Genomic DNA, 11,864 nt, shown 5'->3' on the forward strand with positions numbered 1-11,864 from the left:
GGATGTCTGTTTTTCTTGCTCTTGATTGCTAATCTCCACTTCAGTGCTGGCCACCTTTTTTTAAAATAAGCATTCAATAAATCTTGACTGAACTATATTCTAAGCGTAGGCTTCTGACAGCCTAGACTTCCTACTAATCAATCCAAATCGTATCCTCAAAATTAATACTTATTATCCACTTTTTCCACATCCCACTAAAATGCTCCCTCAGCTCATCTATACTCCATCCACTTGTACCTCTTTGCTACCAGCACCCATTAACACATACTCCCATCCTCACATGGTCCCAGTGCTCTTTCACTCAAGCCATGACTCAAGCCAGACTCTACCTGGTCCCTCTCAGCATCATCTAAGAGTGTAACATCTAAGAGTGTAACTGCTTGAAAACATGGGCCTTACGTCTATGATCCTTGGATGCCCACCCAAGTGACCTTACGTAGGACTCTATTTTTATTTGTGGTGGATTAACTGCTGTGATCTGGTGCAAAAACCAAGGCTCAGGTGTTGAATGGTGTGAGCTTTGATCACATCCTTGTCTGTGGCTGCTGTGTATTTGCTTTAATTCAATGAGAAACATCAGATCAGACATACATATCTATGTATATATTCTTATGGATAATGCATACACACATAGGTGTTTTAAAGCAAGTTAATTTTTCTGATAATGAAACTGATAATATAGTTATTGGAAAGATTAAAACTGTACAGATAAATAAAGAGAAAAATAAATATTATCTGAAATTCCACTACTCATAGATAATCATTGTCAATGTATTAAAGATATTATTCCAGACATTTTTTCAAGTTCTATATAAATAGAACAATATACATGATTATGTACATGCCCATATTCCCAAATTAGATCATGTTACGTATTCAGACTTTGAAATTTATATTTTTCTTATTTAACAATGTATTATGGAATGCTTCTCATGACAAATTATAAATATATATTTAAGTTAACATTGTTAAATGTTGCTTATTATAGTGTTGTGTCGATAGTTAACCAGTCTTTCCTATAGCATATTATAAAGCAGAGACATCACTTTGCAGACAAAAGTCCATATAATCAAAGCTATGGTTTTTCCAATAGTCATGTATCGATGTGAGAGTTGGACCATAAAGAAGGCTGAGTGCCAAAGAATTGATGCTTTTGAACTGTGGTGTTGGAGAAGACTCTTGAGAGTCCCTTGGACTGCAAGGAGATCCAACCAGTCCATCCTAAAGGAAATCAACCCTGAATATTCATTGGAAGGACTGATGCTGAAGTTCCAATACTTTGGCCACCTGATGTGAAGAGCTGACTCATTGGAAAAGACCCTGATGCTGGGAAAGATTGAGAGTGGGAGGAGAAACAGGTGACAGAGGATGAGATGGTTGGATGGCATCACTGACTCAATGGACACAAATTTGAGCAAACTCTGGGAGATGGTGAAGGATAGTGAAGCCTGGCATGCTGCAGTCCATGGGGCTGCCAAGAGTCAGATACAACTTTGAGACTGCAGAGTGACGACAACAGCATCTGTATTACATGGTATTTAGTTCATCTCTCTCTTTTTGTTTTTCATTATAGTGTATGTGTGATGTTCATTTCTGCACATATACCTGCTGTACTTGTCTGATAGATGATTTGAGCAAATTTCATGAAGTAGGACTTCTAATCCAATAATTCATAAGGTTGTTCGATTCTAAGCACCGGATTATTTTAGTAAGTTCCTTTCCCTCTGGTTCATTGATGGTAAGAGAATATGGTCAGGTATCCCTGTGGATCACTTTCTAGTACCAATGAACTGATATGGAATAATACCATTAAAAACCGGAATTCAGTTCAGTTCATTTGTGTCCGACTCTTTGCGACCCCATAGACTGCAGCATGCCAGGTGTGCCTGTCCATCGCCATCTCCCACAGTTTACTCAAATTCATGTCCATTGAGTCGGTGATGCCGTCCAACCACCTCATCCTCTGTCGCCCCCTTCTCCTCTCGCCTTCAGTCTTTCTCAGCATCAGGGTCGTTTCAAATGAGTCAGCTCTTTGCATCAGATGGCCAAAGTATTGAGTTTCAGCATCAGTCCTTCCAATCAATATTCAGGACTGATTTCCTTTAGGATGGACTGGCTGGATCTCCTTGCAATCCAAGGGATTAAATGGGCTTTTATAGTGACTAATGCTGTTTATTAATATTCCTTTTTTTGTTTTTGTTTCAGATTTTGGTTATATAGAATGAAGATATATTAAAGCGGTTAAAAAGTATATCCTAAAGTAATTTAATAGCCAAAGTACTAGCTGTGTTTGTCTTTCTTAATCAAGTAAATACATTAGGACATGGGCTGTGAATATTAACAATCACAAACTTCAGGGTAATTTCTTCCAAATATCACTTTTAAACAGAAAAACTACGGACTCTGATATTGAATTTAATCAATGTTGATTGATGTTCTTAGGGCCAGGTAGGAAGCTGCAAACTACAGGACAATTAAGGAGCACAGAATTGGGCTTTACATGTAGCATGTACCTAACTCACGCACAAAGGAACTAATCACTGTATCTTTCCTGACAAATCTATTGCATCATAGCTCAAGCTCAAGGCTGAAGGCAATGGTAATATTTTCAATATTTTAAAAGATAATTCTAAAAAGATGAATATAATATAAAAATAGCAAGAAGAAAGAAAATCACCACTGAATTTTGAATTCTCAGGTATACAAATGTCAAGAATTTCACATTTCTGGTGCTCAGGGTGACTGTAATTGGGGCCCATTGAGCACATACAATCATTTAGAGTGAAGTGCATATTCGTAATATAAATTGTTACATACGGTCAAGGGGAGAAGAGTTATGATTGCTGTGGGAAACAGAACTCTGAATTTCCTGATTTTTGTGTTGTGAAATCTCAGATATCAGGTTGCATTAGCATCATTTTCTACATTTAATAATAGATTGTTCCATTGTCACTTTTAAGAGAGAAAAGCTTTCCCCCTTTCTCCTAATATATTTAAAGTGATGAGATTTATTTTAAATTAAATTAACCAGAAAACATCAGGTTCTTTATCAGATATGTGACAAGCAATAAGCCTGCATGCTGCCTCCAATTAAACAATTTAATTGAAAAAGTTAGAGTGTTCTTTAAATTTTTAAAATAGTAAATGTGTATTAACTGGGTTGACAGAAATAACACCTATAAATTATCTTATTCCAAAAATATTTAAGCATATTATTTAAAAAAAAATCTTTCACACAAAACCCTCTCCCCTTGCGGCCACCCACAGCACCAGACCCTGCAGTAAGAAGTAGGCATGTCTGATTTCTCTGTATAAGGGAACCTACTATGGCAGTGATGGTATTTCAAATCATCACCATCGTCCTCTTTATTCTCAAGGCAGTATTTCTACATTGAGGCAATTGGGACTTAAAAAGGTTAAGTAAATCACTCATAATCAGAGAAAAAACTGAGAAAGAATACAGTCAGGTCTGAGGGATGCCCAAGTCTGTGCACTTTCTGTTATACCCTGTGCCTCCTGGCCTGTCTTGACCTAATTCAAGTATCTATAACCACCTAAGGGCAGATAATAATAGCACTAACAATGATCATCAGCAAAGTAATATGCAAAATCTTTAGTAAAATAAACAATAGTGAACTGGACACAGCTTCCTTATGCAGGAAGGTAACAACTGTGGGGGCTTTGTACACAGACTCAGTATAGTTGGACTGAGGAAAGAACTGGTCTGTTCTGTATTGCAACAATGGATTGGCATGGATGGATATAGCTTAAATCACTGAGGGCTTACTGCCTGCCAGGCACCATTCCAATCACTTTACAACATCAACTCACTGAATTCTCATGACAATGCTATGTGGCAGTGATGATAATAATCCCAGTTTTACAGATTAGAATTCTGAAGCACAGAGAGATTAGGTAACATGCCTAAGTTAATACAGCCACTAAGTGGTAGAACCAGGATGTCAACCAGGCTTCTTGGTTTCAAAGTTGTGCTCTTAACCACTATGGAAGAAGACAAGAGTGTTTTGAAGTACAGTGGGAGGGCTACACATAGACAGGTGTGTGTTTTTCTCTGTTGGTGCTTGGTCAGGCTTTTATACCACCCCACAAAGAAATATTGTACCACCTCAAGATGACATAAGAGCTTGAAAAAATAAAAAAGAAAACCATTACAAGCTAATTTTGACCCTCATTCTTACCTATAAAGGTCAATATTTTAAATATCAGATGTTTTTTAAAAAAATTAAAGCATAGTTGATTTAAAATGTTATTTTAGTTTCCAGGATTCAGCATAATGATTCAGATATATATATATATGTAAATTATACAACATATATAAAATTTTCATATTTTTTTCTACTATAGTTTATCATAAGATATTGAATATAGCTGCCTGTGCTATACAGTAGGACCTTGTTGTTTATTTTACATATAGAAGTATGTATAAATTCATAATTTATCCCTCCCTTTCCCCCTTTTGCCTTTGATAGTTATAACTTTGTAAAAAAAATAATAATTAATAAATAAATAAGTTTGTTTTCTATATCTGTGAATCTGTATCTGTTTTGTAAATAAGCTAATGTGTATAATATTTTAGATTCCACATGAAAGTGATATCATATGATACATGTCTTTCTCTGACTTGCTTAACTTAGTATGATAATCTCTAGGTCTATCCATGTTGGTGCAAATAGCACTATTTTGTTCTTTTTTATGGTTGGGTAATAGATGGGAATCCCAGACCACCTGACCTGCCTCTTGAGAAACCTGTATGCAAGTCAGGAAGCAACAGTTAGAACTGGACATGGAACAACAGACTGGTTCCAAATAGGAAAAGGAGTACGTCAGGGTTGTATATTGTCACCTTGCTTATTTAACTTATATTCAGAGTACATCATGAGGAACACTGGGCTGGAAGAAGCACAAGCTGGAATCAAGATTGCTGGCAGAAATATCAATAACCTCAGATATGCAGATGACACTACCTTAATGGCAGAAAGTGAAGAGGAACTCAAAAGCCTCTTGATGAAAGTGAAAGAGGAGAGTGAAAAGGTTGGCTTAAAGCTCAACATTCAGAAAACAAAGATCATGGCATCTGGTCCCATCACTTCATGGGAAATAGATGGAAAAACAGTGGAAACAGTGTCAGACTTTATTTTTTTGGGCTCCAAAATCACTGCAGATGCTGATTGCAGCCATGAAATTAAAAGACGCTTGCTCCTTGGAAGGAAAGTTATGACCAACCTTGATAGTATATTAAAAAGCAGAGACATTACTTTGCCAACCAAGGTCCGTCTAGTCAAGGCAATGGTTTTTCCCGTGGTCATGTATGGATGTGAGAGTTGGACTGTGAAGAAAGCTGATGGCCGAAGAATCGATGCTTTTGAACTGTGGTGTTGGAGAAGACTCTTGAGAGTCCCTTATACTGCAAGGAGATCCAACCAGTCCATTCTGAAGGAGATCAATCCTGGATGTTCATTGGAGGGACTGATGCTGAAGCTGAAACTGCAATACTTTGGCCACCTCATGTGACGAGTTGACTCACTGGAAAAGACTCTGATGCTGGGAAAGGTTGGGGGTGGGAGGAGAAGGGGACGACGGAGAATGAGATGGCTGGATGGCATCACCGACTCTGTGGACATGAGTTTGAGTGTACTCCGGGAGTTGGTGATGGACAGGGAGGCCTGGCGTGCTATAATTCATGGGGTCGCGGAGAGTTGGACACGACTGAGTGACTGAACTGAACTGAACTGAATATTCCACTGTATAGATGTTCCATATCTTCTTTAACCATTCATCTGACAATGGACACTTAACGTTTTTTGCATGTTTTAGCTATTATAAATAGTGCTGCTGTGAACATTGGGGTGCATGTATCTTTTCTTTTAGAGTTTTCTACAGATATATATCCGTGAAGGGAACTGCTGGATCATATGGTAGCTCTGTTTTCAGTTTTTGTTTTTTTTTTTAAGGAATCTCCTACTGTTTTCCATAGAGGCTGCATTAATTTACATTTCCACCAATTGTGTAGGAAGGTTCCCATTTCTCTACACCCTCTCCAGCTAAAATATCTACTTCTAAGTATTTCCGTTTTAAGTGATTCCATGAGCTGTTCCCAAACTCCATTTAAAGAACACTTTTTAAAAAATTGAAGTATAGTTGCTGTATTAACATTACATGTTACAAATTACAACATAGTGATTTATAATTTTTAAAGGTTATACTCAATTTATAATTATTATACAATATGGACTATATTCCTTGTATAGTACAATATATTGGTGTAGCTTATTTTATACTTCACAGTTTGTACTTTTCACACCCCTCCACCTATATTGTCTCTCCCCCTTTCCTTTCCCCAATGGTAATCACTTGTTTTAAAACACTTATTCTCTAACAACAGCTCATCTGTTTCTCTTACATGAGCAAACCTGACTATACATTCCCCTGTTCTGCCTTCCTAGAGGTTGTGACTGTCTTATCAACATCTCCTTAAACCAACCTATTACATGTCTTCACTGGAATAGTATATTGTGCCTCAGCCTTCTCTTCTGTAGCTTTTAATGTCCCCTTTGATTTTTAGTTTCAACAATGAGACATATACCACAGAGATGTCCCTGAGTATTAGAAAAAGATAATGGCAAACTACATAACATATGTCAAATTGTATTATGATCTTAGAACTAAAGACTTTATTTTCCCTGTTACATATACAAATCCATCAAATCCTGGAAAGCAAGAAGGGAGGAACAGAATTTCATTAAAAAAAAAAAATCTTAATTTTAAAAATCCTGAAACAGCCTCAATCTCTTTTTTCCACCCTCCCCAATTTTCCAATTCATCACTTGAATTAACCTCCTAAGCACAGAAGCCATCAGATAGCTGAGGCCCTGTCTGGTCCATTGGCAGAGCCCAGCCACTCCACCGAGGCCGCGCTGAGCCAGGGGCGCAGGGCCCCGACTGTGTGAGCTTTGATAAGCTGAGCAGAGCCTCCCGCAGACACTGCAAAGCAATTAAAACCGCAAAAGGGCTTTTCTCCCTCCCTTTTCCTCTTTCTTCTCCCTCCAAAGTTGAATAAAAATGATTTGATATATTATTCTTTTCAGAACTAACCACTCGAGGGAAAAAAAAAAGAAAGTAAAAAGAAAAAAAAAAGGAAAGTCACTCTTGAGAACTCATTATTAGCATGAATTCCCAGCACTCTAGCAATCAGGACAGATCCACACAAGAGGGAAGGCAGTGGAATAAAAGGGCAGACTGAGTTTTATCTCAAGGCATGCAGGAAGGAGGGAAACATTCTCCTCAGGCTTGGAGCCCTGGAGTCAGTGGAGGCCCTGTTAGGCCTTGTGTCTTTGAAAGGCAAACCTCAAATCCTAAGAGTTAACTCAGATTCTGTGGAAGGAAGAAGCATCTATGTTCTCCATCAAGAAAAGGGGGGTGCCCTGAAGCCTGGCTGGGTGGAACCTTCACCGTGGGTCAGAGTCACAGAGGGCAAGTCAAATAACTGGGATGCCCTTATGAGGAAAAGGAAAGAAGGCTCTCAAGAGTTTAGCAGGGCCTCCAGGGAAGGCTGGGAACTACCAGACAAGAATGTCAAAAACACAAACAACAAACATAAATAATAAGAAAATAAAAAATAAAAATTTAAGACATCAATCAAAGCACACATTGAGAAGGCACTCCATAGATATATTTTGCATGAATGAATAGCTTTCTTGCTAAAATTGGCGTATCGGAAAGTTAGATTTGTGCAGTCTCCATTGTGTGATGATGAAGCAGAAATGCCTCTGATTCCAAAACTATTCGAGGTATCATAACAATCACTAAAATCATCAGCCATATTTGAGGAGATGAAAAATGAAGGATGAAACTCCCCTGGCCTCTGAAAGGCAATGTGGAGGACAACTTTTAGACTCTCATCTTAACTCAGGGAGCACAAATCCTGGTGGGTTGCTAACAATCTGAGCCACTCAGTTAGCTAGGGACTTAGATTCATAAATAAGATATAAAAGCAAATGACAATTGTCCTGTGACAACTGTGACACATTATGACATTGTGCCATAAAAAGGAATCTTTCCCCCCAAGCATTTCTTCTCTGTCCTCAACTGCACTTTACCTCACTAGTCCTGTCACTCCTCTGTACTTGAAGCAAATAAAAAATTAAAATTATATTGCTTTCTCTGGTCCAGTGGAATTGTGACACTTTGTGAAACAGTGATAAGAACGTATTCCTCAAGTAGCCAGGTTTGAAGTGTGAGGGCAGCATGCTCTGTGGGCCAAGCATGAGAGAGAAACAGGGCATGTGAATGGCAAATGTTACTGGGGAGGCCTGATGCAAAAAGAAGTGGAGGTGTATAATCAGGGATACTTTCCCCTTATGGCAGAATAGGAGTTCTAGATGGCCAAGTTAAGGAGACATCCAGTGTCTCTTGGAGATTGTTATTCTTCCTAGCTCCTTACCACATGTATTCAACCCATCGTGTTGTTTCAGTGGCCTCTGCCACCTGAATATTTGCTCTATCAGTCATTAAAGAAGCACCTGGCCATTGTCACGTCTACAGACATAGATACAACACCATAGCTTTCTTCAGGAACTTTTAGCCTAATTGACAAACTAGTTATATAAATAAGAAATTTCAATAAACCAGTAGGGTGGAAGCTCACAGGGGTGGCATCTAAACCGGACCAGAAAACAGATAGGAAGACCGAAGAGACGGAGATCTTAGAGCTGAAGATAATGAAAGGAAGGCTATTTCCTACTAGGGGAGCAGAAGGAGTAAAAGTTCAACAGCACGCAGCAACACAACACAACTTCAGCCACAAACTGATATGATTAGTGTAACATTTCAACAAGTGCCATATATAAGACTAGAGAGGTAGGTAGGGGCCAGATTACTGAGTAAAAGCTCTGCACTTGGAGACGATCTTGACTAGCACACATCACTTCCATTCATTATCCCAGTGTCCTGTGCTTAAAGGGCCATCTACAGCTTAAAGAGATGTTGGGAGATAGTATAGTTAAATAGTCAGTATTCCATAATCAAGGGAAAGATGGCTATAGAGAGTACAACTGGCAGCCTACAACATATTTATCCTGAGTTAGAGAGCTATTGGTGAATCTAAGCATGGAGATTTCTTAACTATATTTGAAACCCCAATAAAGTATTATAGAAATATAGAGAATGTACTATATCATATAATGGAATCAGAGAAACCAGCCAGCAGAATGAATAAGGTGCTAATGGAAATCTGACCAAGATGGCAAGCTTGTGACCCAGAGGTGAGATTAAGTTCATTTAACAGAAGAAAAAATAAAAGAATCATTTTTTGTATGCTTTGTTGACTAACATTTGGTCACACATGTCTCCATCATTTCAAATTATATTTGCCAAGTGAAACTCATTTTATCAGTGAGGGCTCCAGGCAAAGGGGATGACTTACATAATGACGTAGACAAAAGATGGAGAGAATGGTTCTTGTCGAAGAAAGAAACATTTCAGAGCCTGTGCAGATAGATTTTAGTGAGAACAAACTCGAGAGTGGTAGGTAGGTTACAGATTTGACAGCTTCTCTTAGGCTATGCTACTGATTTTGGACTTGATCTGGTAATGCAGAACCAGTGGACAAGGATGAACAAGGAAGTTGCATTCTTAACATTTTTGTTGATGAAAGATCGCCTGGCTGCAGAACAGGAACTGGATCGGAGGTGAGAGGGGTAAAACTGGAAGCAAGGAGACTGGGGATGATGAGGATGATGACTGAAATCAGAGAGCCCATGATACAGTTCTCTCCCCAGGAGGAGAAACAGGCAGAATTACACTGAGAAGTAATTAACGGGGAAGGTAGAAAGGCAGACAGGGTTCACTGAAGAAAGCAGATATCCTGTCCTGACTCAGGAGCCTGAAGAAGGAAGATTATCAGAACACTGCGTGAAGGGAGCAGTTACGAAGGGGCGAGCCAAGGGTACTGTTTTAAAGACAGACTCCGTAGGGCCATCCATCAAAAGTAGCTCAGCCGCTCAGTCCCACTGCTAACAGGTGATGAAACCTGATCCATAAAACATTCCCAGGGTGTTATTGAATTGAAACATTGGAGGGTTTTACTCACCCTGAATAAGAAATCACTTTCAGGGATTGAATTTTAACAGATTATCTTTTTCTCCTGCTTGTCTAACACACACACACATACCCCTTTTTAAGTGAATGGTTGTATTAACTATAGGGCTTTCCTGGTGATTCAGATGGTAAAGAACCTGCCTGCAATGCAGGAAACCTGGGTTTGCTCCCTGGGTTGGGAGGATCCCCTGGAGAAGGAAACGGCTGCCCACTCCAGTATTTGGCCTGGAGAATTCCGTAGACAGAGGAGGCTGGCAGGCTAGACGAGATGGGAAAGGCAACAGACTTCTCATTGTTTGTGCTGCTGTTATGACGGATTCACTCAATCATTCATCTATACACTCATTTTCAGTATTCAGAGTTCATTTAGGGAGTTTTAGATACTGTGGTGGAAACAAAAGGAATAGGTGCTCGAAGATCTCTTTTCAAAGATCACAGAGCTTAAAATCATCAAATCCCAAGTAAAATTTCAATCTCTTCAAATCATGTGTGAAATTTCACAACAGTTTTCAGTTAAGTAGTAGAACAGCCTCTGAACCATTCCTATCATAACAGAGTTCCACCATCAGGTGGCTTATTAAGAGTTGTTTAGTTCTTGAATACTGGAGAAGGCAATGGCAAGCCACTCCAGTACTCTTGCCTAGAAAATCCCATGGATGGAGGAGCCTGGTAGGCTGCAGTCCGTGGGGTCGCTAAGGTTCGGACACGACTGAGCGACTTCACTTTCACTTTCCACTTTCACACATTGGAGAAGGAAATGGCAACCCACTCCAGTGTTCTTGCCTGGAGAATCCCAGGGACGGGGGAGCCTGGTGGGCTTCCATCTATGGGGTCACACAGAGTCGGACACGACTTAGTGACTTAGCAGCAGCAGTTCTTGAATACAGCTAGTTTCTAAATTTTATCTGGTAAACTAATTTTTGTCACTTAGAATTTTTTTAAAAAATCCAATCTCTCTTTCATCCTGTAGCAATTCAAGATTTTGAAAACTTTCTCATACCCCCCTCCAATTTCTAGGTGAAATAATCAATGGTTGTTTCAACATTTCCTAATATGTCATGAACTTCAGCCATCCCAATAAAATATTTAATTTTATCAACATGCATTCTACACGTGTTAATGTATCATTTAATTATGCAAAGAGAAGCATATACATAAAACTGAGTCTAATACTTAAGCTGTGGTCAGAATAACTGGAATAGAGATATGATTTTGCCTCTATAAGTCAATAAATCTTACTTCAAGAACTTCTGCTTGTGGCAGTACTGCAAATCAGACGCTGTGAGAGAGACGCCCCAGCCCCGCTACAATACTGCTGCTGCTGCTGCTGCTGCGTCACTTCAGTCGTGTCCGACTCTGTGTGACCCCATAGACAGAAGCCCACCAGGGTCCCCCGTCCCCGGGATTCTCCAGGCAAGAACACTGGAGTGGGTTGCCATTTCCTTCTCCAATGTGTGAAAGTGAAAAGTGAAAGTGAAGTCGCTCAGTCGTGTCCGACCCTCAGCGACCCCACGGACTGCAGCCCACCAGGCTCTTCCATCCATGGGATTTTCCAGGCAAGAGTACTGGAGTGGCTCGCCATTGCCTTCTCCGACAATACTGCTACATTCCAGATAAATGACAAGGTTACCTTTGTAGATGGGAGCTAAATGTCCTGGTTAAATTATAGAAAAATAGCATCAGAATAAACCCAAAGAAATAGAAAAAAATAAATTCAGTAGAAAATTAATAAAATAAGTAATAATGGT

The sequence above is a fragment of the Moschus berezovskii genome, chromosome 1 (assembly GCF_049115385.1).
Source record: "Moschus berezovskii isolate FMDL1 chromosome 1, NW_MosBer_1.0, whole genome shotgun sequence".
Lineage (NCBI taxonomy): Eukaryota > Metazoa > Chordata > Mammalia > Artiodactyla > Moschidae > Moschus > Moschus berezovskii.